Raw genomic sequence first — 23,262 nt, forward strand, 5'->3', positions numbered from 1 at the left:
AGGCAAAATGTCGACTTATGTATAAGAGGAGTAACTCTTCTAATAGTTCGTGCTTTGAGCCTTTCCTGGGACAGCAGTATTAGATTCCGATGCACCATTGCAGGTTTACTGTAACCCTTGGACCATCAAAACAACGATGAAACACAGAAATGGCATCGATATTGAATACAAAAGGCAAAATGTCGTCTTATTTGCAAGAGGAGTAACTCCTCTAAGAGTTCATGCTTTGAGCCTTTCCTGGGACAGCAGTATTAGATTCCGATGCACCATTGCAGGTATACTGTACCCCTAGGACCTTCAAATCAACGATGAAACACAGAAATTGCATCGATATTGAATACAAAAGGCAAAATGTCGAATTATTTGTAAGAGGAGTAACTTTTCTAATAGTTCGTGCTTTTAGCTTTTCCTGGGACAGCTGTATTAGATTCCTATGCACCATTGCAGGTTTACTGTATCCCTTGGACCTTCAAATCAACGATGAATCACAGAAATTGCATCGATATTGAATACAAAAGGCAAAATGTCGAATTACTTACAACAGGAGTAACTCTTCTAATAGTTCGTGTTTTGAGCCTTTCCTGGGACAGCAGTATTAGATTCCGATGCACCTTGCAGGTTTACTGTATCCTCTGGACCTTCAAGTCAACGATGAAACACAGAAATTGCAACGATATTGATTACAAAATGCAAAATGTCGGCTTATTTATAAGAGGAGTAACTCTTCTAATAGTTCGTGCTTTAAGCCATTCCTGGGACAGGAGTAAAAGATTCCGATGCACCATTGCAGGTTTACTCTATCCCTTGGTAATTCAAATCAACGATGAAACACAGAAATTGCATCGATATTGAATACAAAAGGCAAAATGTCGACTTATTTACAAGAGGTGTAACTCTTCTAATAGTTCGTGCCTTGAGCCTTTACTGGGACAGCAGTATTAGATCACTACCACCATTGCAGGTTTACTGTATGCCTTGGACTTTCAAATCAACGATGAAACACAGAAATTGCATCGATATTGAATACAAAAGGGAAAATGTCGACTTATTTATTAGAGGAGTAACTCTACTAATAGTTCGTGCTTTGAGCCTTTCCTGGGACAGCAGTATTAGATTCCGATGCACATTACAGGTTTACTGTGTCCCTAGGACCTTCAAATCAACGATGAAACACAGAAATTGCATCGATATTGAATACAACAGGCAAAATCTCGACTTACATACAAGAGGAGTAACTCTTCTAATAGTTCGTGATTTTAGCCTTTCCTGGGACAGCAGTATTAGATTCCGATGCACCATTGCAGGTTTACTGTATCCCTTGGACCTTCAAATCAACGATGAAACACAGAAATTGCATTGATAATGAATACAAAATGCAAAATGTCGACTTATTTACAAGAGGAGTAACTCTTCTAATAGTTCGTGTTTTGAGCCTTTCCTGGGACAGCAGTATTAGATTCCGATGCACCATGGCAGGTTTACTGTATCCCTTGGACCTTCAAATCAACGATGATACACAGAAATTGCAACGATGTTGAATACAAAAGGCAAAATGTCGACTCATTTGCAAGAGCAGCAACCCTTCTAATAGTTCATGCTTTGAGCCTTTCTTGGGACAGCAGTATTAGATTCCGTTGCACCATTTCAGGTTTACTGTATCCCTTGGACCTTCAAATCAACGATGAAAAAGAGAAATTGCAACGATATTGAATACAAAAGGCAAAATGTCGACTTATTTACAAGAGGAGTAACTCTTCCAAAAGTTCGTGCTTTGAGCCATTCCTGGGACAGCAGTATTAGATTCCGTTGCACCATTGCAGGTTTACTGTATCCCTTGGACCTTCAAATCAACGATGAAATACAGAAATTGCATCGATATTGAATACAAGAGGCTAAATGTCGACTTATTTACAAGAGGAGTAACTCTTCTAAAAGTTCGTGCTCTGAGCCTTTCCTGGGACAGCAGTATTAGATTCCGATGCACCATTGCAGGTTTACTGTATGCCTTGGACCTTCAAATCAACGACGAAACACAGAAATTGCATCGATATTGAATACAAAAGGCTAAATGTCGACTTATTTATAAGAGGAGTAACTCTTCTAATAGTTAGTATTTTGAGCCTTTCCTGGGACATCAGTATTAGATTCCGATGCACCATTGCAGGTTTACTGTATCCCTTGTACCTTAAAATCAACGATGAAAGACAGAAATTGCATCGATATTGAATACAAAAGGCAAAACGTCGACTTATTTATAAGAGGAGTAACTCTTCTAACAGTTCGTGCTTTGAGTCCTTCCTGGGGCAGCAGTATTCGATTCCGATGCACCATTGGAGGTTTACTGTATCCCTTAGACCTTCAAATCCACGATGAAACACAGAAATTTCATCAGTTTTGAATACAAAAGGCAAAATGTCGACTTATTTATAAGAGGAGGAACTCTTCTAATAGTTCGTGCTTTAATCTTTCCTGGGACAGCAGTATTAGATTCCGATGCACCATTGCAGGTTTACTGTATCCCACGGACCTTCAAATCAACGATGAAACACAGAAATTGCATCGATATTGAATACAAAAGGCAAAATGTCGACTTATTTACAAGAGGAGTAACTCTTTTAATAGTTCGTGCTTTGAGCCTTTCCTGGGACAGCAGTATTGGATTCCGATGCACCATTGCAGGTTTACTGTATCCCTTGGACCTTCAAATCAACGATGAAACACAGAAATTGCAACGATATTGAATACAAAAGGCAAAATGTCGACTTATTTACAAGAGGAGTAACTCTTCTAATAGTTCGTGGTTTGAGCCTTTCCTGGGACAGCAGTATTAGATTCCGAATCACCATTGCAGGTTTACTGTATCCCTTGGACCTTCAAATCAACGACGAAACACAGAAATTGCATCGATACTGAATACAGAAGTCAAAATGTCGACTTATTTATAAGAGGAGTAACTCTTCTAATAGTTAGTGCTTTGAGCCTTTCCTGGGACAGCAGTATTAGATTCCGATGCACCATTGCAGGTTTACTGTATCCTTTGGACCTTCAAATCAACGATGAAACACAGAAATTGGATCGATATTGAATACAAAATGCAAAATTTCTTCTTATTTACAAGAGGAGTAACTCTTTTAATAGTTCGTGCTTTGAGCCTTTCCTGGGACAGCAGTATTAGATTCCGATGCACCATTGCAGGTTTACTGTATCCCTTGGACCTTCAAATCAACGATGAAACACAGAAATAGCATCGATATTGAATACAAAAGCAAAATGTCGACTTATTTATAAGAGGAGTAACTCTTCTAATAGTTCGTGCTTTGAGCCTTGCCTGAGACAGCAGTATTAGATTCCAATGCACAATTGCAGGTTTACTGTATCCCTTGGACCTTCAAGTCAACGATGAAACACAGAAATTGCATCGATATTGAATACAAAAGGCAAAATGTCGACTTATGTATAAGAGGAGTAACTCTTCTAATAGTTCGTGCTTTGAGCCTTTCCTGGGACAGCAGTATTAGATTCCGATGCACCATTGCAGGTTTACTGTAACCCTTGGACCATCAAAACAACGATGAAACACAGAAATGGCATCGATATTGAATACAAAAGGCAAAATGTCGTCTTATTTGCAAGAGGAGTAACTCCTCTAAGAGTTCATGCTTTGAGCCTTTCCTGGGACAGCAGTATTAGATTCCGATGCACCATTGCAGGTATACTGTACCCCTAGGACCTTCAAATCAACGATGAAACACAGAAATTGCATCGATATTGAATACAAAAGGCAAAATGTCGAATTATTTGTAAGAGGAGTAACTTTTCTAATAGTTCGTGCTTTTAGCTTTTCCTGGGACAGCTGTATTAGATTCCTATGCACCATTGCAGGTTTACTGAATCCCTTGGACCTTCAAATCAACGATGAATCACAGAAATTGCATCGATATTGAATACAAAAGGCAAAATGTCGAATTACTTACAACAGGAGTAACTCTTCTAATAGTTCGTGTTTTGAGCCTTTCCTGGGACAGCAGTATTAGATTCCGATGCACCTTGCAGGTTTACTGTATCCTCTGGACCTTCAAGTCAACGATGAAACACAGAAATTGCATCGATATTGATTACAAAATGCAAAATGTCGGCTTATTTATAAGAGGAGTAACTCTTCTAATAGTTCGTGCTTTAAGCCATTCCTGGGACAGGAGTATAAGATTCCGATGCACCATTGCAGGTTTACTCTATCCCTTGGTAATTCAAATCAACGATGAAACACAGAAATTGCATCGATATTGAATACAAAAGGCAAAATGTCGACTTATTTACAAGAGGTGTAACTCTTCTAATAGTTCGTGCCTTGAGCCTTTACTGGGACAGCAGTATTAGATCACTACCACCATTGCAGGTTTACTGTATGCCTTGGACTTTCAAATCAACGATGAAACACAGAAATTGCATCGATATTGAATACAAAAGGGAAAATGTCGGCTTATTTATTAGAGGAGTAACTCTACTAATAGTTCGTGCTTTGAGCCTTTCCTGGGACAGCAGTATTAGATTCCGATGCACATTACAGGTTTACTGTGTCCCTAGGACCTTCAAATCAACGATGAAACACAGAAATTGCATCGATATTGAATACAACAGGCAAAATCTCGACTTACATACAAGAGGAGTAACTCTTCTAATAGTTCGTGATTTTAGCCTTTCCTGGGACAGCAGTATTAGATTCCGATGCACCATTGCAGGTTTACTGTATCCCTTGGACCTTCAAATCAACGATGAAACACAGAAATTGCATTGATAATGAATACAAAATGCAAAATGTCGACTTATTTACAAGAGGAGTAACTCTTCTAATAGTTCGTGTTTTGAGCCTTTCCTGGGACAGCAGTATTAGATTCCGATGCACCATTGCAGGTTTACTGTATCCCTTGGACCTTCAAATCAACGATGATACACAGAAATTGCATCGATGTTGAATACAAAAGGCAAAATGTCGACTCATTTGCAAGAGCAGCAACCCTTCTAATAGTTCATGCTTTGAGCCTTTCTTGGGACAGCAGTATTAGATTCCGTTGCACCATTTCAGGTTTACTGTATCCCTTGGACCTTCAAATCAACGATGAAAAAGAGAAATTGCAACGATATTGAATACAAAAGGCAAAATGTCGACTTATTTACAAGAGGAGTAACTCTTCCAAAAGTTCGTGCTTTGAGCCATTCCTGGGACAGCAGTATTAGATTCCGTTGCACCATTGCAGGTTTACTGTATCCCTTGGACCTTCAAATCAACGATGAAATACAGAAATTGCTTCGATATTGAATACAAAAGGCAAAATGTCGACTTATTTCCAAGAGGAGTAACTCTTCTAATAGGTCGTGTTTTAGCCTTTCCTGGGACAGCAGTATTAGATTCCGATGCACCATTGCAGGTTTACTGTATCCCTTGGACCTTCAAATCAACGATGAAACACAGAAATTGCATCGATATTGAATACAAGAGGCTAAATGTCGACTTATTTACAAGAGGAGTAACTCTTCTAAAAGTTCGTGCTCTGAGCCTTTCCTGGGACAGCAGTATTAGATTCCGATGCACCATTGCAGGTTTACTGTATGCCTTGGACATTCAAATCAACGACGAAACACAGAAATTGCATCGATATTGAATACAAAAGGCTAAATGTCGACTTATTTATAAGAGGAGTAACTCTTCTAATAGTTAGTATTTTGAGCCTTTCCTGGGACATCAGTATTAGATTCCGATGCACCATTGCAGGTTTACTGTATCCCTTGTACCTTAAAATCAACGATGAAAGACAGAAATTGCATCGATATTGAATACAAAAGGCAAAACGTCGACTTATTTATAAGAGGAGTAACTCTTCTAACAGTTCGTGCTTTGAGTCCTTCCTGGGGCAGCAGTATTCGATTCCGATGCACCATTGGAGGTTTACTGTATCCCTTAGACCTTCAAATCCACGATGAAACACAGAAATTTCATCGATTTTGAATACAAAAGGCAAAATGTCGACTTATTTATAAGAGGAGTAACTCTTCTAATAGTTCGTGCTTTGAGCCTTTCCTGGGACAGCAATATTAGAATCCGTTGCACCATTGAAGGTTTACTGTATCCCTTGGACCTTCACATCAACGATGATACACAGAAATTGCATCGATATTGAATACAAAAGTCAAAATGTCGACTTATTTACAAGAGGTGTAACTCTTCTAATAGTTCGTGCTTTGAGCCTTTCCTGGGACAGCAGTATTAGATCACTATCACCATTGCAGGTTTACTGTATGCCTTGGACCTTCAAATCAACGATGAAACACAGAAATTGCATCGATATTGAACACAAAAGCAAAATGTCGACTTACTTACAAGAGGAGTAACTCTTCTAATAGATCGTGCTTTTTGCCTTTCCTGGGACAGCAGTATTAGATTCCGATGCACCATTGCAGGTCTACTGTATCCCTAGGACCTTCAAATCAACGATGAAACACAGAAATTGCATCGATATTGAATACAAAATGCAAAATGTCGAATTATTTGCAAGAGGAGTAACTTTTCTAATAGTTCGTGCTTTTAGCCTTTCCTGGGACAGCAGTATTAGATTCCGATGCACCATTGCAGGTTTACTGTATCCCTTGGACCTTCAAATCAATGATGAAACACAGAAATTGCATCGATAATGAATACAAAAGGCAAAATGTCGACTTATTTAGAAGAGGAGTAACTCTTCTAATAGTTCGTGCTTTGAGCCTTTCCTGGGACAGCAGTATTAGATTCCGAGGCACCATTGCAGGTTTACTGTATCCCTTGGACCTTCAAATCAACGATGAATCACAGAAATTCCATGGATATTGATTACAAAAGGCAAAATGTCGACTTACTTACAACAGTAGTAACTCTTCTAATAGTTCGTGCTTTGAGCCTTTCTTGGGACAGCAGTATTAGATTCCGATGCACCATGCAGGTTTACTGTATCCCCTGGACCTTCAAGTCACCGATGAAACACAGAAATTGCATCGATATTGAATACAAAAGGCAAAATGTCGACTCATTTACAAAAGGAGTAACCCTTCTAATAGTTCGTGCTTTGAGCCTTTCTTGGGACAGCAGTATTAGATTCCGTTGCACCATTTCAGGTTTACTGTATCCCTTGGACCTTCAAATCAACGATGAAACAGAGAAATTGCAACGATATGGAATACAAAAGGCAAAATGTCGACTTATTTACAAGAGGAGTAACTCTTCTAAAAGTTCGTGCTTTGAGCCTTTCCTGGGACAGCAGTATTAGATTCCGATGCACCATTGCAGGTTTACTGTATCCCTTGGACCTTCAAATCAAGGATGAAACACAGAAATTGCATCTATATTGAATACAAAAGGCAAAATGTCGACTCATTTGCAAGAGGAGTAACCCTTCTAATAGTTCATGCTTTGAGCCTTTCTTGGGACAGCAGTATTAGATTCCGTTGCACCATTTCAGGTTTACTGTATCCCTTGGACCTTCAAATCAACGATGAAATACAGAAATTGCATCGATATTGAATACAAAAGGCAAAATGTCGACTTATTTACAAGAGGAGTAACTCTTCTAATAGGTCGTGTTTTAGCCTTTCCTGGGACAGCAGTATTAGATTCCGATGCACCATTGCAGGTTTACTGTATCCCTTGGACCTTCAAATCAACGATGAAACACAATAATTGCATCGATATTGAATACAAGAGGCTAAATGTCGACTTATTTACAAGAGGAGTAACTCTTCTAAAAGTTCGTGCTTTGAGCCTTTCCTGGGACAGCAGTATTAGATTCCGATGCACCATTGCAGGTTTACTGTATGCCTTGGACCTTCAAATCAACGACGAAACACAGAAATTGCATCGATATTGAATACATAAGGCTAAATGTCGACTTATTAATAAGAGGAGTAACTCTTCTAATAGTTAGTACTTTGAGCCTTTCCTGGGACATCAGTATTAGATTCCGATGCACCATTGCAGGTTTACTGTATCCCTTGTACCTTAAAATCAACGACGAAACACAGAAATTGCATCGATATTGAATACAAAAGGCAAAACGTCGACTTATTTATAAGAGGAGTAACTCTTCTAACAGTTCGTGCTTTGAGTCCGTCCTGGGGCAGCAGTATTCGATTCCGATGCACCATTGGAGGTTTACTGTATCCCTTAGACCTTCAAATCAACGATGAATCACAGAAATTTCATCGATTTTGAATACAAAAGGCAAAATGTCGACTTATTTATAAGAGGAGTAACTCTTCTAATAGTTCGTGCTTTTAGCCTTTCCTGGGACAGCAATATTAGAATCCGTTGCACCATTGAAGGTTTACTGTATCCCTTGGATCTTCAAATCAACGATGATACACAGAAATTGCATCGATATTGATTACAAAAGTCAAAATGTCGACTTATTTACAAGAGGTGTAACTCTTCTAATAGTTCGTGCTTTGAGCCTTTCCTGGGACAGCAGTATTAGATCACTATCACCATTGCAGGTTTACTGTATGCCTTGGACCTTCAAATCAACGATGAAACACAGAAATTGCATCGATATTGAATACAAAAGCAAAATGTCGACTTACTTACAAGAGGAGTAACTCTTCTAATAGTTCGTGATTTGAGCCCTTCCTGGGACAGCAGTATTCGATTCCGATGCACAATTGGAGGTTTACTGTATCCCTTGGACCTTCAAATAAACGATGAAACACAGAAATTGCATCGATATTGAAAACAAAAGGCAAAATGTCGACTCATTTACAAAAGGAGTAACCCTTCTAATAGTTCGTGCTTTGAGCCTTTCTTGGGACAGCAGTATTAGATTCCGTTGCACCATTTCAGGTTTACTGTATCCCTTGGACCTTCAAATCAAAGATGAAACAGAGAAATTGCAACGATATTGAATACAAAAGGCAAAATGTCGACTTATTTACAAGAGGAGTAACTCTTCTAATAGTTCGTGCTTTGAGCCATTCCTGGGACAGCAGTATTAGATTCCGTTGCACCATTGCAGGTGTACTGTATCCCTTGGACCTTCAAATCAACGATGAAACACAGAAATTGCATTGATATTGAATACAAAAAGCAAAATGTCGACTTATTTACAAGAGGAGTAACTCTAATAATAGGTCGTGTTTTAGCCTTTCCTGGGACAGCAGTATTAGATTCCGATGCACCATTGAAGGTTTACTGTATCCCTTGGACCTTCAAATCAACGATGAAACACAGAAATTGCATCGATATTGAATACAAGTGGCAAAATGTCGACTTATTTACAAGAGGAGTAACTCTTCTAAAAGTTCGTGCTTTCAGCCCTTCCTGGGACAGCAGTATTAGATTCCGATGCACCATTGCAGGTTTACTGTATCCCTTGGACCTTCAAATCAACGACGAAACACTGAAATTGCATCGATATTGAATACAAAAGGCTAAATATGGGCTTATTTATAAGAGGAGTAACTCTTCTAATAGTTCGTGCTTTGAGCCTTTCCTGGGTCAGCAGTATTAGATTCCGATGCACCATTGCAGGTTTACTGTATCCCTTGGACCTTCAAATCAACGCTGAAACACAGAAATTACATTGATTTTGAATACAAAAGGCAAAATGTCGACTTATTTATAAGAGGAGTAACTCTTCTAATAGTTCGTGCTTTGAGCCTTTCCTGGGACAGCAGTATTAGATTCCGATGCACCATTGAAGGTTTACTGTATCCCTTGGACCTTCAAATCAACGATGATACACAGAAATTGCATCTATATAGAATAAAAAATCCAAAATGTCGACTTATTTACAAGAGGAGTTACTCTTCTAATAGTTCGTGCTTTTAGCCTTTCCTGGGACAGCAGTATTAGATTCCGATGCACCATTGCAGGTTTACTGTATCCCTGCTGACCCAGGAAAGGCTCAAAGCACGAACTATTAGAAGAGTTACTCCTCTTATAAATAAGCCCATATTTAGCCTTTTGTATTCAATATCGGTGCATTGAGCCTTGCCTGAGACAGCAGTATTAGATTCCAATGCACCATTGCAGGTTTACTGTATCCCTTGCACCTTCAAGTCAATGATGAAACACAGAAATTGCATCGATATTGAATACAAATGGCAAAATGTCGACTTATGTATAAGAGGAGTAACTCTTCTAATAGTTCGTGCCTTAGCCTTTCCTGGGACAGCAGTATTAGATTCCGATGCACCATTGCAGGTCTACTGTATCCCTAGGACCTTAAAATCAACGATGAAACACAGGAATTGCATCGATATTGAATACAAAAGGCAAAATGTCGAATTATTTGCAAGAGGAGTAACTTTTCTAATATTTCGTGCTTTTAGCCTTTCCTGGGACAGCAGTATTAGATTCCGATGCACCATTGCAGGTTTACTGTATCCCTTGGACCTTCAAATCAATGATGAAACACAAAAATTGCATCGATATTGAATACAAAAGGCAAAATGTCGACTTATTTACAAGAGGAGTAACTCTTCTAATAGTTCGTGCTTTGAGCCTTTCCTGGGACAGCAGTATTAGATTCCGAGGCACCATTGCAGGTTTACTGTATCCCTTGGACCTTCAAATCAACGATGAATCACAGAAATTCCATCGATATTGATTACAAAAGGCAAAATGTCGATTTACTTACAACAGGAGTAACTCTTCTAATACTTCGTGCTTTGAGCCTTTCCTGGGACAGCAGTATTAGATTCCGATGCACCATGCAGGTTTACTGTATCCCCTGGACCTTCAAGTCACCGATGAAACACAGAAATTCCATCGATATTGAATACAAAATGCAAAATTTCGGCTTATTTATAAGAGGAGTAACTCTTCTAATAGGTCGTGCTTTAAGCCATTCTTGGGATAAGAGTATTAGATTCCGATGCACCATTGCAGTTTTACTCTATGCCTTGGACATTCAAATCAACGATGAAACACAGAAATTGCATCGATGTTGAATACAAAAGGCAAAATGTCGACTTATTTACAAGAGGTGTAACTCTTCTAATAGTTCGTGGTTTGAGCCTTTCCTGGGACAGCAATATTAGATCACTACCACCATTGCAGGTTTACTGTATGCCTTGGACCTTCAAATCAACGATGAAACACAGAAATTGCATCGATATTGAATACAAAAGGCAAAATGTCGACTCATTTGGAAGAGGAGTAACCCTTCTAATAGTTCGTGCTTTGAGCCTTTCTTGGGACAGCAGTATTAGATTCCGTTGCACCATTTCAGGTTTACTGTATCCCTTGGACCTTCAAATCAACGATGAAACAGAGAAATTGCAACGATATTGAATACAAAAGGCAAAATGTCGACTTATTTACAAGAGGAGTAACTCTTCTAATAGTACGTGCTTTGAGCCATTCCTGGGACAGCAGTATTAGATTCCGTTGCACCATTGCAGGTTTACTGTATCCCTTGGACCTTCAATTCAACGATGAAATACAGAAATTGCATTGATATTGAATACAAGAGGCAAAATGTCGACTTATTTACAAGAGGAGTAACTCTTCTAAAAGGTCGTGCTTTGAGCCTTTCCTGGGACAGCAGTATTAGATTCCGATGCACCATTGCAGGTTTATTGTATCCCTTGGACCTTCAAATCAACGACGAAACACAGAAATTGCATCGATATTGAATACAAAAGGCTAAATGTCGACTTATTTATAAGAGGAGTAACTCTTCTAATAGTTAGTAATTTGAGCCTTTCCTGGGACATCAGTATTAGATTCCGATGCACCATTGCAGGTAAACTGTTTCCCTTGTACCTTCAAATCATCGATGAAACACAGAAATTGCATCGATATTGAATACAAAAGGCAAAACGTCGACTTATTTTTAAGACGAGTTACTCTTCCAATAGTTCGTGCTTTGAGACTTTCCTGGGACAGCAGTATTCGATTCCGATGCACCATTGGAGGTTTACTGTATCCCTTGGACCTTCAAATCAACGATGAAACACAGATATTGCATCGATATTGAATAGAAAAGGCAAAATGTGGGCTTATTTATAAGAGTAACTCTTCTAATAGTTCGTTCTTTGACCCTTTCCTGGGACAGCAGTATTAGATTCCGATGCACCATTGCAGGTTTACTGTATCCCTTGGACCTTCAAATCAACGATGAAACACAGAAATTGCATCGATATTGAATACAAAAGGCAAAATGTCGACTCATTTACAAGAGGAGTAACTCTTCTAATAGTTCGTGCTTTGAGCCATTCCTGGGACAGCAGTATTAGATTCCGTTGCACCATTGCAGGTTTACTGTATCCCTTGGACCTTCAAATCAACGATGAAACCCAGAAATTGCATTGATATTAAATACAAAATGCAAAACGTCGACTTATTTACAAGAGGAGTAACTCTTCTAATAGGTCGTGTTTTAGCCTTTCCTGGGATAGCAGTATTAGATTCCGATGCACCATTGCAGGTTTACTGTGTCCCTTGGACCTTCAAATCAACGATGAAACACAGAAATTGCATCGATATTGAATACAAGAGGCAAAATTTCGACTTATTTATAAGAGGAGTAACTCTTCTAAAAGTTCGTGTTTTGAGCCTTTCCTGGGACAGCAGTATTAGATTCCGATGCACCATTGCAGGTTTAATGTATCCCTTGGACCTTCAAATCAACGACGAAACACAGAAATTGCATCGATATTGAATACAAAAGGCTAAATGTGGGCTTATTTATAACAGGAGTAACTCTTCTAATAGTTAGTGCTATGAGCCTTTCCTGGGACATCAGTATTAGATTCCGATGCACCATTGCAGGTTTACTGTATCCCTTGTACCTTCAAATCAACGATGAAACACAGAAATTGCATCGATATTGAATACAAAAGGCAAAACGTCGACTTATTTATAGGAGGAGTAACTCTTCTAATAGTTCGTGCTTTGAGCCTTTCCTGGGACAGTAGTATTCGATTCCGATGCACCATTGGAGGTTTACTGTATCCCTTGGACCTTCAAATCAACGATGAAACACAGAAATTTCATCGATTTTGAATACAAAAGGCAAAATGTAGACATATTTTTAAGAGGAGTAACTCTTCTAATAGTTCGTGCTTTGAGCCTTTCCTGGGACAGCAGTACTAGATCACTATCACCATTGCAGGTTTACTGTATGCCTTGGACCTTCAAATCAACGATGAAACACAGAAATTGCATCGATATTGAATACAATAGCAAAATGTCGACTTACTTACAAGAGGAGTAACTCTTCTAATAGTTCGTGCGTTGAGCCTTTCCTGGGACAGCAGTATTAGATTCCGATGCACCATTGCAGGTTTACTGTGTCCCTAGGACCTTCGAATCAAAGATGAAACACAGAAATTGCATCGATATTGAAGACAAAAGGCAAAATCACGACTTACTTACAAGAGGAGGAACTCTTCTAATAGTTCGTGCTTTTAGCCTTTCCTATGATAGCAGTACTAGATTCCATTGCACCATTGCAGGTTTACTGTATCCCTTGGACCTTCAAATCAACGATGAAACACAGAAATTGCATTGATATTGAATACAAAATGCAAAATGTCGACTTATTTACAAGAGGAGTAACTCTTCTAATAGTTCGTGCTTTGAGCCTTTCCTGGGACAGCAGTATTAGATTCCGTTGCACCATTGCAGGTTTACTGTATCCCTTGGACCTTCAAATCAACGATGAAACACAGAAATTGCATTGATATTGAATACAAAATGCAAAATGTCGACTTATTTACAAGAGGAGTAACTCTTCTAATAGTTCGTGCTTTGAGCCTCTCCTGGGACAGCAGTACTAGATCACTATCACCATTGCAGGTTTACTGTATGCCTTGGACCTTCAAATCAACGATGAAACACAGAGATTTCATCGATTTTGAATAAAAAAGGCAAAATGTCGACTTCTTTATAAGAGGAGTAACTCTTCAAATAGTTCGTGCTTTGAGCCTTTCCTGGGACAGCAGTATTAGATTCCGTTGCACCAGTGAAGGTTTACTGTATCCCTTGGACCTTCAAATCAACGATGATACCCAGAAATTGCATCGATATTGAATATAAAAGGCGAAATGTCGACTTATTTACAAGAGGTGTAACTCTTCTAATAGTTCGTGCTTTGAGCCTTTCCTGGGACAGCAGTACTAGTTCACTATCACCATTGCAGGTTTACTGTATGCCTTGGACCTTCAAATCAGCGATGAAACACAGAAATTGCATCGATATTGAATACAAAAGCAAAATGTCGACTTACTTTCAAGAGGAGTAACTCTTCTAATAGTTCGTGCTTTTAGCCTTTCCTGGGACTGCAGTATTAAATTCCGATTCACCATTGCCGGTTTACTGTATCCCTTGGACCTTCAAATCAACGATGAAACACAGAAATTGCATCGATATTGAATACAAAAGGCAAAATGTCGACTCATTTACAAGAGGAGTAACTCTTCTAATAGTTCGTGCTTTGAGCCATTCCTGGGACAGCACTATTAGATTCCGTTGCACCATTGCAGGTTTACTGTATCCCTTGGACCTTCAAATCAACGATGAAACCCAGAAATTGCATTGATATTGAATGCAAAATGCAAAACGTCGACTTATTTACAAGAGGAGTAACTCTTCTAATAGGTCGTGTTTTAGCCTTTCCTGGGATCGCAGTATTAGATTCCGATGCACCATTGCAGGTTTACTGTGTCCCTTGGACCTTCAAATCAACGATGAAACACAGAAATTGCATCGATATTGAATACAAGAGGCAAAATTTCGACTTATTTATAAGAGGAGTAACTCTTCTAAAAGTTCGTGTTTTGAGCCTTTCCTGGGACAGCAGTATTAGATTCCGATGCACCATTGCAGGTTTAATGTATCCCTTGGACCTTCAAATCAACGACGAAACACAGAAATTGCATCGATATTGAATACAAAAGGCTAAATGTGGGCTTATTTATAACAGGAGTAACTCTTCTAATAGTTAGTGCTATGAGCCTTTCCTGGGACATCAGTATTAGATTCCGATGCACCATTGCAGGTTTACTGTATCCCTTGTACCTTCAAATCAACGATGAAACACAGAAATTGCATCGATATTGAATACAAAAGGCAAAACGTCGACTTATTTATAAGAGGAGTAACTCTTCTAATAGTTCGTGCTTTGAGCCTTTCCTGGGACAGTAGTATTCGATTCCGATGCACCATTGCAGGTTTACTGTATCCCTTGGACCTTCAAATCAACGATGATACCCAGAAATTGCATCGATATTGAATATAAAAGGCAAAATGTCGACTTATTTACAAGAGGTGTAACTCTTCTAATAGTTCGTGCTTTGAGCCTTTCCTGGGACAGCAGTACTAGATCACTATCACCATTGCAGGTTTACTGTATGCCTTGGACCTTCAAATCAACGATGAAACACAGAAATTGCATCGATATTGAATACAAAAGCAAAATGTCGACTTACTTACAAGAGGAGTAACTCTTCTAATAGTTCGTGCTTTTAGCCTTTCCTGGGAATGCAGTATTAAATTCCGATTCACCATTGCCGGTTTACTGTATCCCTTGGACCTTCAAATCAACGATGAAACACAGAAATTGCATTGATATTGAATACAAAAGGCAAAATGTCGACTTCTTTACAAGAGGAGTAACTCTTCTAATAGGTCGTGTTTTAGCCTTTCCTGGGACAGCAGTATTAGATTCCTATGCACCATTGCAGGTTTACTGTATCCCTTGGACTTTCAAATCAACGATGAAACACAGAAATTGCATCGATATTGAATACAAGAGGCAACATGTCGACTTATTTACAAGAGCTGTAACTCTTCTAAAAGTTAGTGCTATGAACCTTTCCTGGGACATCAGTATTAGATTCCGATGCACCATTGCAGGTTTACTGTATCCCTTGTACCTTCAAATCAACGATGAAACACAGAAATTGCATCGATATTGAATACAAAAGGCAAAACGTCGACTTATTTATAAGAGGAGTAACTCTTCTAATAATTCGTGCTTTGAGCCTTTCCTGGGACAGCAGTATTCGATTCCGATGCACCATTGGAGGTTTACTGTATCCCTTGGACCTTCAAATCAACGATGAAACACAGAAATTTCATCGATTTTGAATACAAAAGGCAAAATGTCGACTTATTTATAAGAGGAGTAACTCTTCTAATAGTTCGTGCTTTGAGCCTTTCCTGGGACAGCAGTATTAGATTCCGTTGCACCAGTGAAGGTTTACTGTATCCCTTGGACCTTCAAATCAACGATGATACACAGAAATTGCATCGATATTGAATACAAAAGGCAAAATGTCGACTTATCTACAAGAGGTGTAACTCTACTAATAGTTCGTGCTTTGAGCCTTTCCTGGGACAGCAGTACTAGATCACTATCACCATTGCAGGTATACTGTATGCCTTGAGCCTTCAAATCAACGATGAAACAGAGAAATTGCAACGATATTGAATACAAAAGGCAAAATGTCGACTTATTTACAAGAGGATTAACTCTTCTAATAGTTCGTGCTTTGAGCCATTCCTGGGACAGCAGTATTAGATTCCGTTGCACCATTGCAGGTTTACTGTATCCCTTGGACCTTCAAACCAACGATGAAACACAGTAATTGCATTGATATTGAATACAAAAGGCAAAATGTCGACTTCTTTACAAGAGGAGTATCTCTTCTAATAGGTCGGGTTTTAGCCTTTCCTGGGACAGCAGTATTAGATTCCGATGCACCATTGCAGGTTTACTGTATCCCTTGGACCTTCAAATCAACGATGAAACACAGAAATTGCATCGATATTGAATACAAGAGGCAAAATGTCGACTTATTTACAAGAGGTGTAACTCTTCTAAAAGTTCGTGCTTTGAGCCTTTCCTGGGACAGCAGCATTAGAATGCGATGCACCATTGCAGGTTTACTGTATCCCTTGGACCTTCAAATCAACGACGAAACACAGAAATTGCATCGATATTGAATACAAAAGGCTAAATGTCGACTTATTTATAAGAGGAGTAACTCTTCTAATAGTTAGTGCTTTGAGCCTTTCCTGGGACATCAGTATTAGATTCCGATGCACCATTGCAGGTTTACTGTATCCCTCATACCTTCAAATCAACGAAGAAACACAGAAATTGCATCGATATTGAATACAAAAGGCAAAACGTCGACTTATTTATAAGAGGAGTAACTCTTCTAATAGTTCGTGATTTGAGCCCTTCCTGGGACATCAGTATTAGATTCCGATGCACCACTGCAGGTTTACTGTATCCCTTGTACCTTCAAATCAACGATGAAACACAGAAATTGCATCGATATTGAATATAAAAGGCAAAACGTCGACTTATTTATAAGAGGAGTAACTCTTCTAATAGTTCGTGCTTTGAGCCTTTCCTGGGACAGCAGTATTCGAATCCGATGCACCATTGGAGGTTTACTGTATCCCTTGGACCTTCAAATCAACGATGAAACACAGAAATTTCATCGATTTTGAATACAAAAGGCAAAATGTCGACTTATTTATAAGAGGAGTAATTCTTCTAATAGTTCGTGCTTTGAACCTTTCCTGGGACAGCAGTATTAGATTCCGTTGCACCAGTGAAGGTTTACTGTATCCCTTGGACCTTCAAATCAACGATGATACACAGAAATTGTATCGATATTGAATACAAAAGGCAAAATGTCGACTTATTTACAAGAGGTGTAACTCTACTAATAGTTCGTGCTTTGAGCCTTTCCTGGGACAGCAGTACTAGATCACTATCACCATTGCAGGTTTACTGTATGCCTTGGGCCTTCAAATCAACGATGAAACACAGAAATTGCATCGATATTGAATACAAAAGCAAAATGTCGACTTACTTACAAGAGGAGTAACTCTTCTAATAGTTCGTGCTTTTAGCCTTTCCTGGGACAGCAGTATTAGATTCCGATTCACCATTGCAGGTTTACTGTATCCCTTGGACTTTCGAATCAACGATGAAACACAGAAATTGCATCGATATTGAATACAAAAGGTAAAATGTCGACTTATTTACAAGAGGAGTAACTCTTCTAGTAGTTCGTGCTTTTAGCCTTTCCTGGGACAGCAGTATTAGATTCCGATGCACCACCGCTGGTTTACTGTATCCCTAGGTCCTTCAAATCAACGATGAAACACCAAAATTGCATCGATATTGAATACAAAAGGGAAAATGTCGACTTATTTATAAGAGGTGTAACTCTTCTAATAGTTCGTGCTTTGAGCCTTTCCTGGGACAGCAGTATTAGATTCCGATGCACCATTGCAGGTTTACTGTGTCCCTAGGACCTTCAAATCAACGATGAAACACAGAAATTGCATCGATATTGAATACAAAAGGCAAAATCTCGACTTACTTACAAGAGGAGTAACTCTTCTAATAGTTCGTGCTTTTAGCCTTTCCTGGGACAGCAGTATTAGATTCCATTGCACCATTGCAGGTTTACTGTATCCCTTGGACCTTCAATTCAACGATGAAACACAGAAATTGCATTGATATTGAATACAAAATGCAAAATGTCGACTTATTTACAAGAGGAGTAACTCTTGTAATAGTTCGTCTTTTGAGCCTTTCCTGGGACAGCAGTATTAGATTCCGATGCACCATTGCAGGTTTACTGTATGCCTTGGGCCTTCAAATCAACGATGAAACACAGAAATTGCATCGATATTGAATACAAAAGCAAAATGTCGACTTACTTACAAGAGGAGTAACTCTTCTAATAGTTCGTGCTTTTAGCCTTTCCTGGGACAGCAGTATTAGATTCCGATTCACCATTGCAGGTTTACTGTATCCCTTGGACTTTCAAATCAATGATGAAACACAGAAATTGCATCGATATTGAATACAAAAGGCAAAATGTCGACTCCTTTACAAGAGGAGTAACCCTTCTAATAGTTCGTGCTTTTAGCCTTTCCTGGGATAGCAGTATTAGATTCCGTTGCACCATTTCAGGTTTACTGTATCCCTTGGACCTTCAAATCAACGATGAAACAGAGAAATTGCAACGATATTGAATACAAAAGGCAAAATATCAACTTATTTACAAGAGGAGTAACTCTTCTAATAGTTCGTGCTTTGAGCCATTCCTGGGACAGCAGTATTAGATTCCGTTGCACCATTGCAGGTTTACTATATCCCTTGGACCTTCAAACCAACGATGAAACACAGAAATTGCATTGATATTGAATACAAAAGGCAAAATGTCGACTTCTTTACAAGAGGAGTAACTCTTCTAATAGGTCGTGTTTTAGCCTTTCCTGGGACAGCAGTATTAGATTCCGATGCACCATTGCAGGTTTACTGTATCCCTTGGACCTTCAAATCAACGATGAAACACAGAAATTGCATCGATATTGAATACAAGAGGCAAAATGTCGACTTATTTACAAGAGGTGTAACTCTTCTAAAAGTTCGTGCTTTGAGCCTTTCCTGGGACAGCAGTATTAGAATGCGATGCACCATTGCAGGTTTACTGTATCCCTTGGATCTTCAAATCAACGACGAAACACAGAAATTGCATCGATATTGAATACAAAAGGCTAAATGTCGACTTATTTATAAGAGGAGTAACTCTTCTAATAGTTAGTGCTTTGAGCCTTTCCTGGGACATCAGTATTAGATTCCGATGCACCATTGCAGGTTTACTGTATCCCTCATACCTTCAAATCAACGAAGAAACACAGAAATTGCATCGATATTGAATACAAAAGGCAAAACGTCGACTTATTTATAAGAGGAGTAACTCTTCTAATAGTTCGTGATTTGAGCCCTTCCTGGGACAGCAGTATTAGAATGCGATGCACCATTGCAGGTTTACTGTATCCCTTGGACCTTCAAATCAACGATGAAACACAGAAATTGCATCGATACTGAATACTAAAGGCAAAATGTCGACTTATTTACAAGAGGAGTAACTCTTCTAATAGATCGTGCTTTGATACTTTCCTGGGACAGCAATATTAGATTCCGATGCACCATTGCTGTCTTACTGTATCCCTTGGACCTTGAAATCAACGATGAAGCACAGAAATTGCATCGATATTGAATACAAAACGCAAAATGTCGACTTATTTATAAGAGGAGTAACTCTTCTAATAGTTCGTTCTTTAACCTTTACTGGGTCAGCAGTATTGGATTCCGATGCACCATTGCAGGTTTACTGTATCTCTTGGACCTTCAAATCAACGATGAAACACAGAAATTGCATCGATATTTAATACAAACGGCAAAATGTCGATTTATTTATAAGAGGAGTAACTCTTCTAATAGTTCGTGCTTTGAGCCTTTCCTGGGACAGCAGTATTCGATTCCAATGCACAATTGGAGATTTACTGTATCCCTTGGACCTTCAAATCAACGATGAAACACAGAAATTTCATCGATGTTGAATACAAAAGGCAAAATGTCGACTTATTTATAAGAGGAGTAACTCTTCTAGTAGTTCGTGTTTTAGCCTTTCCTGGGACAGCAGTATTAGATTCCGATGCACCATTGCAGGTTTACTGTATCCCTTGGACCTTCAAATCTACGATGAAACACAGAAATTGCGACGATATTGAATACTAAAGGCAAAATGTCGACTTTTTTACAAGAGGAGTAACTCTTCTAATAATTCGTGCTTTGAGCCATTCCTGGGACAGCAGTATAAGATTCCGATGCACCATTGCAGGTTTACTGTATCCCTTGGACCTTCAAATCAACGATGAAACACAGAAATTGAATCGATATTGAATACAAAAGGCAAAATGTCGACTTATTTATAAGAGGAGTAACTCTTCTAATAGTTCGTGCTTTGAGCCTTGCCTGGGACAGCAGTATTAGATTCCGATGCACCATTGCAGGTTTACTGTATCCCTCGGACCTTCAAATCAACGATGAAACACAGAAATTGCATCGATATTGAATACAAAAGGCAAAATGTCGACTCATTTATAAGAGGAGTAACTCTTCTAATAGTTCGTGTTTTGAGCCTTTCCTGGGACAGCAGTATTAGATTCCGATGCACCATTGCAAGTTTACTGTGTCCCTAGGACCTTCAAATCAACGATGAACCACAGAAATTGCATCGATATTGAATACAAAAGGCAAAATCTCGACTTACTTACAAGAGGAGTAACTCTTCTAATAGTTCGTGCTTTGAGCCTTTCCTGGGACAGCAGTATTAGATTCCTATGCACCAATGCAGGTTTACTGTATCCCTTGGACCTTCAAATCAACGATGTAACACGGAAATTGCATCGATATTGAATACAAAAGGCAAAATGTCGACTCATTTACAAGAGGAGTAACCCTTCTAATAGTTCGTGCTTTGAGCCTTTCTTGGGACAGCAGTATCAGATTCCGTTGCACCATTTCAGGTTTACTGTATCCCTTGGACCTTCAAATCAACGATGAAACACAGAAATTGCAACGATATTGAATACTAAAGGCAAAATGTCGACTTATTTACAAGAGGAGGAACTCTTCTAATAGTTCGTGCTATGAGCCATTCCTGGGACAGCAGTATTAGATTCCGATGCACCATTGCAGGTTTACTGTATCCCTTGGACCTTCAAATCAACAATGAAACAGAGAAATTGCATCGATATTGAATACAAAAGGCAAAATGTCGACTTATTTACAAGAGGAGTAACTCTTCTAATAGGTCGTGTTTTAGCCTTTCCTGGGACAGCAGTATTAGATTCCGATGCACCATTGCAGGTTTACTGTATCCCTTGGACCTTCAAATCAACGATGAAACACAGAAATTGCATCGATATTGAATACAAGAGGCAAAATGTCGACTTATTTACAAGAGGAGTAACTCTTCTAAAAGTTCGTGGTTTATGGCTTTCCTGGGACAGCAGTATTAGATTCCGATGCACCATTGCAGGTTTACTGTATCCCTTGGACCTTCAAATAAACGACGAAAGACAGAAATTGCATCGATATTGAATACAAAAGGCACAATGTCGACTTATTTACAAGAGGAGTAACTGTTCTAATAGGTCGTGTTTTAGCCTTTCCTGGGACAGCAGTATTAGATTCCGATGCACCATTGCAGGTTTACCGTATCCCTTGGACCTTCAAATCAACGATGAAACACAGAAATTGCATCGATATTGAATACAAGAGGCAAAATGTCGACTTATTTACAAGAGGGGTTACTCTTCTAAAACTTCGTGCTTTGAGGCTTTCCTGGGACAGCAGTATTAGATTCCGATGCACCATTGCAGGTTTACTGTATCCCTTGGACCTTCAAATCAACGATGAAACACAGAAATTGCAACGATATTGAATACTAAAGGCAAAATGTCGACTTATTTACAAGAGGAGGAACTCTTCTAATAGTTCGTGCTTTGAGCCTTTCCTGGGACAGCAGTATTAGATTCCGATGCACCATTGTAGGTTTACTGTATCCCTCGGACCTTCAAATCAACGATGAAACACAGAAATTGCATTGATATTGAATACAAAAGGCAAAATGTCGACTTATTTACAAGAGGAGTAACTCCTCTAGTAGTTCGTGTTTTAGCCTTTCCTGGGACAGCAGTATTAGATTCCGATGCACCATTGCTGGTTTACTGTATCCCTAGGACCTTCAAATCAACGATGAAACACAGAAATTGCATCGATATTGAATACAAAAGGGAAAATGTCGACTTATTTATAAGAGGAGTAACTCTTCTAATAGTTCGTGTTTTGAGCCTTTCCTGGGACAGCAGTATTAGATTCCGATGCACCATTGCCGGTTTACTGTGTCCCTAGGACCTTCAAATCAACGATGAACCACAGAAATTGCATCGATATTGAATACAAAAGGCAAAATCTCGATTTACTTACAAGAGGAGTAACTCTTCTAATAGTTCGTGCTTTGAGCCTTTCCTGGGACAGCAGTATTAGATTCCTATGCACCAATGCAGGTTTACTGTATCCCTTGGACCTTCAAATCAACGATGAAACACAGAAATTGCAACGATATTGAATACTAAAGGCAAAATGTCGACTTATTTACAAGAGGAGGAACTCTTCTAATAGTTCGTGCTATGAGCCATTCCTGGGACAGCAGTATTAGATTCCGATGCACCATTGCAGGTTTACTGTATCCCTTGGACCTTCAAATCAACAATGAAACAGAGAAATTGCAACGATATTGAATACAAAAGGCAAAATGTCGACTCATTTACAAGAGGAGTAACTCTTCTAATAGTTCGGGATTTGAGCCATTCCTGGGACAGCAGTATTAGATTCCGTTGCACCA

This window comes from Schistocerca cancellata, chromosome 2, assembly GCF_023864275.1.
Source record: "Schistocerca cancellata isolate TAMUIC-IGC-003103 chromosome 2, iqSchCanc2.1, whole genome shotgun sequence".
Taxonomy (NCBI): Eukaryota; Metazoa; Arthropoda; class Insecta; order Orthoptera; family Acrididae; genus Schistocerca; species Schistocerca cancellata.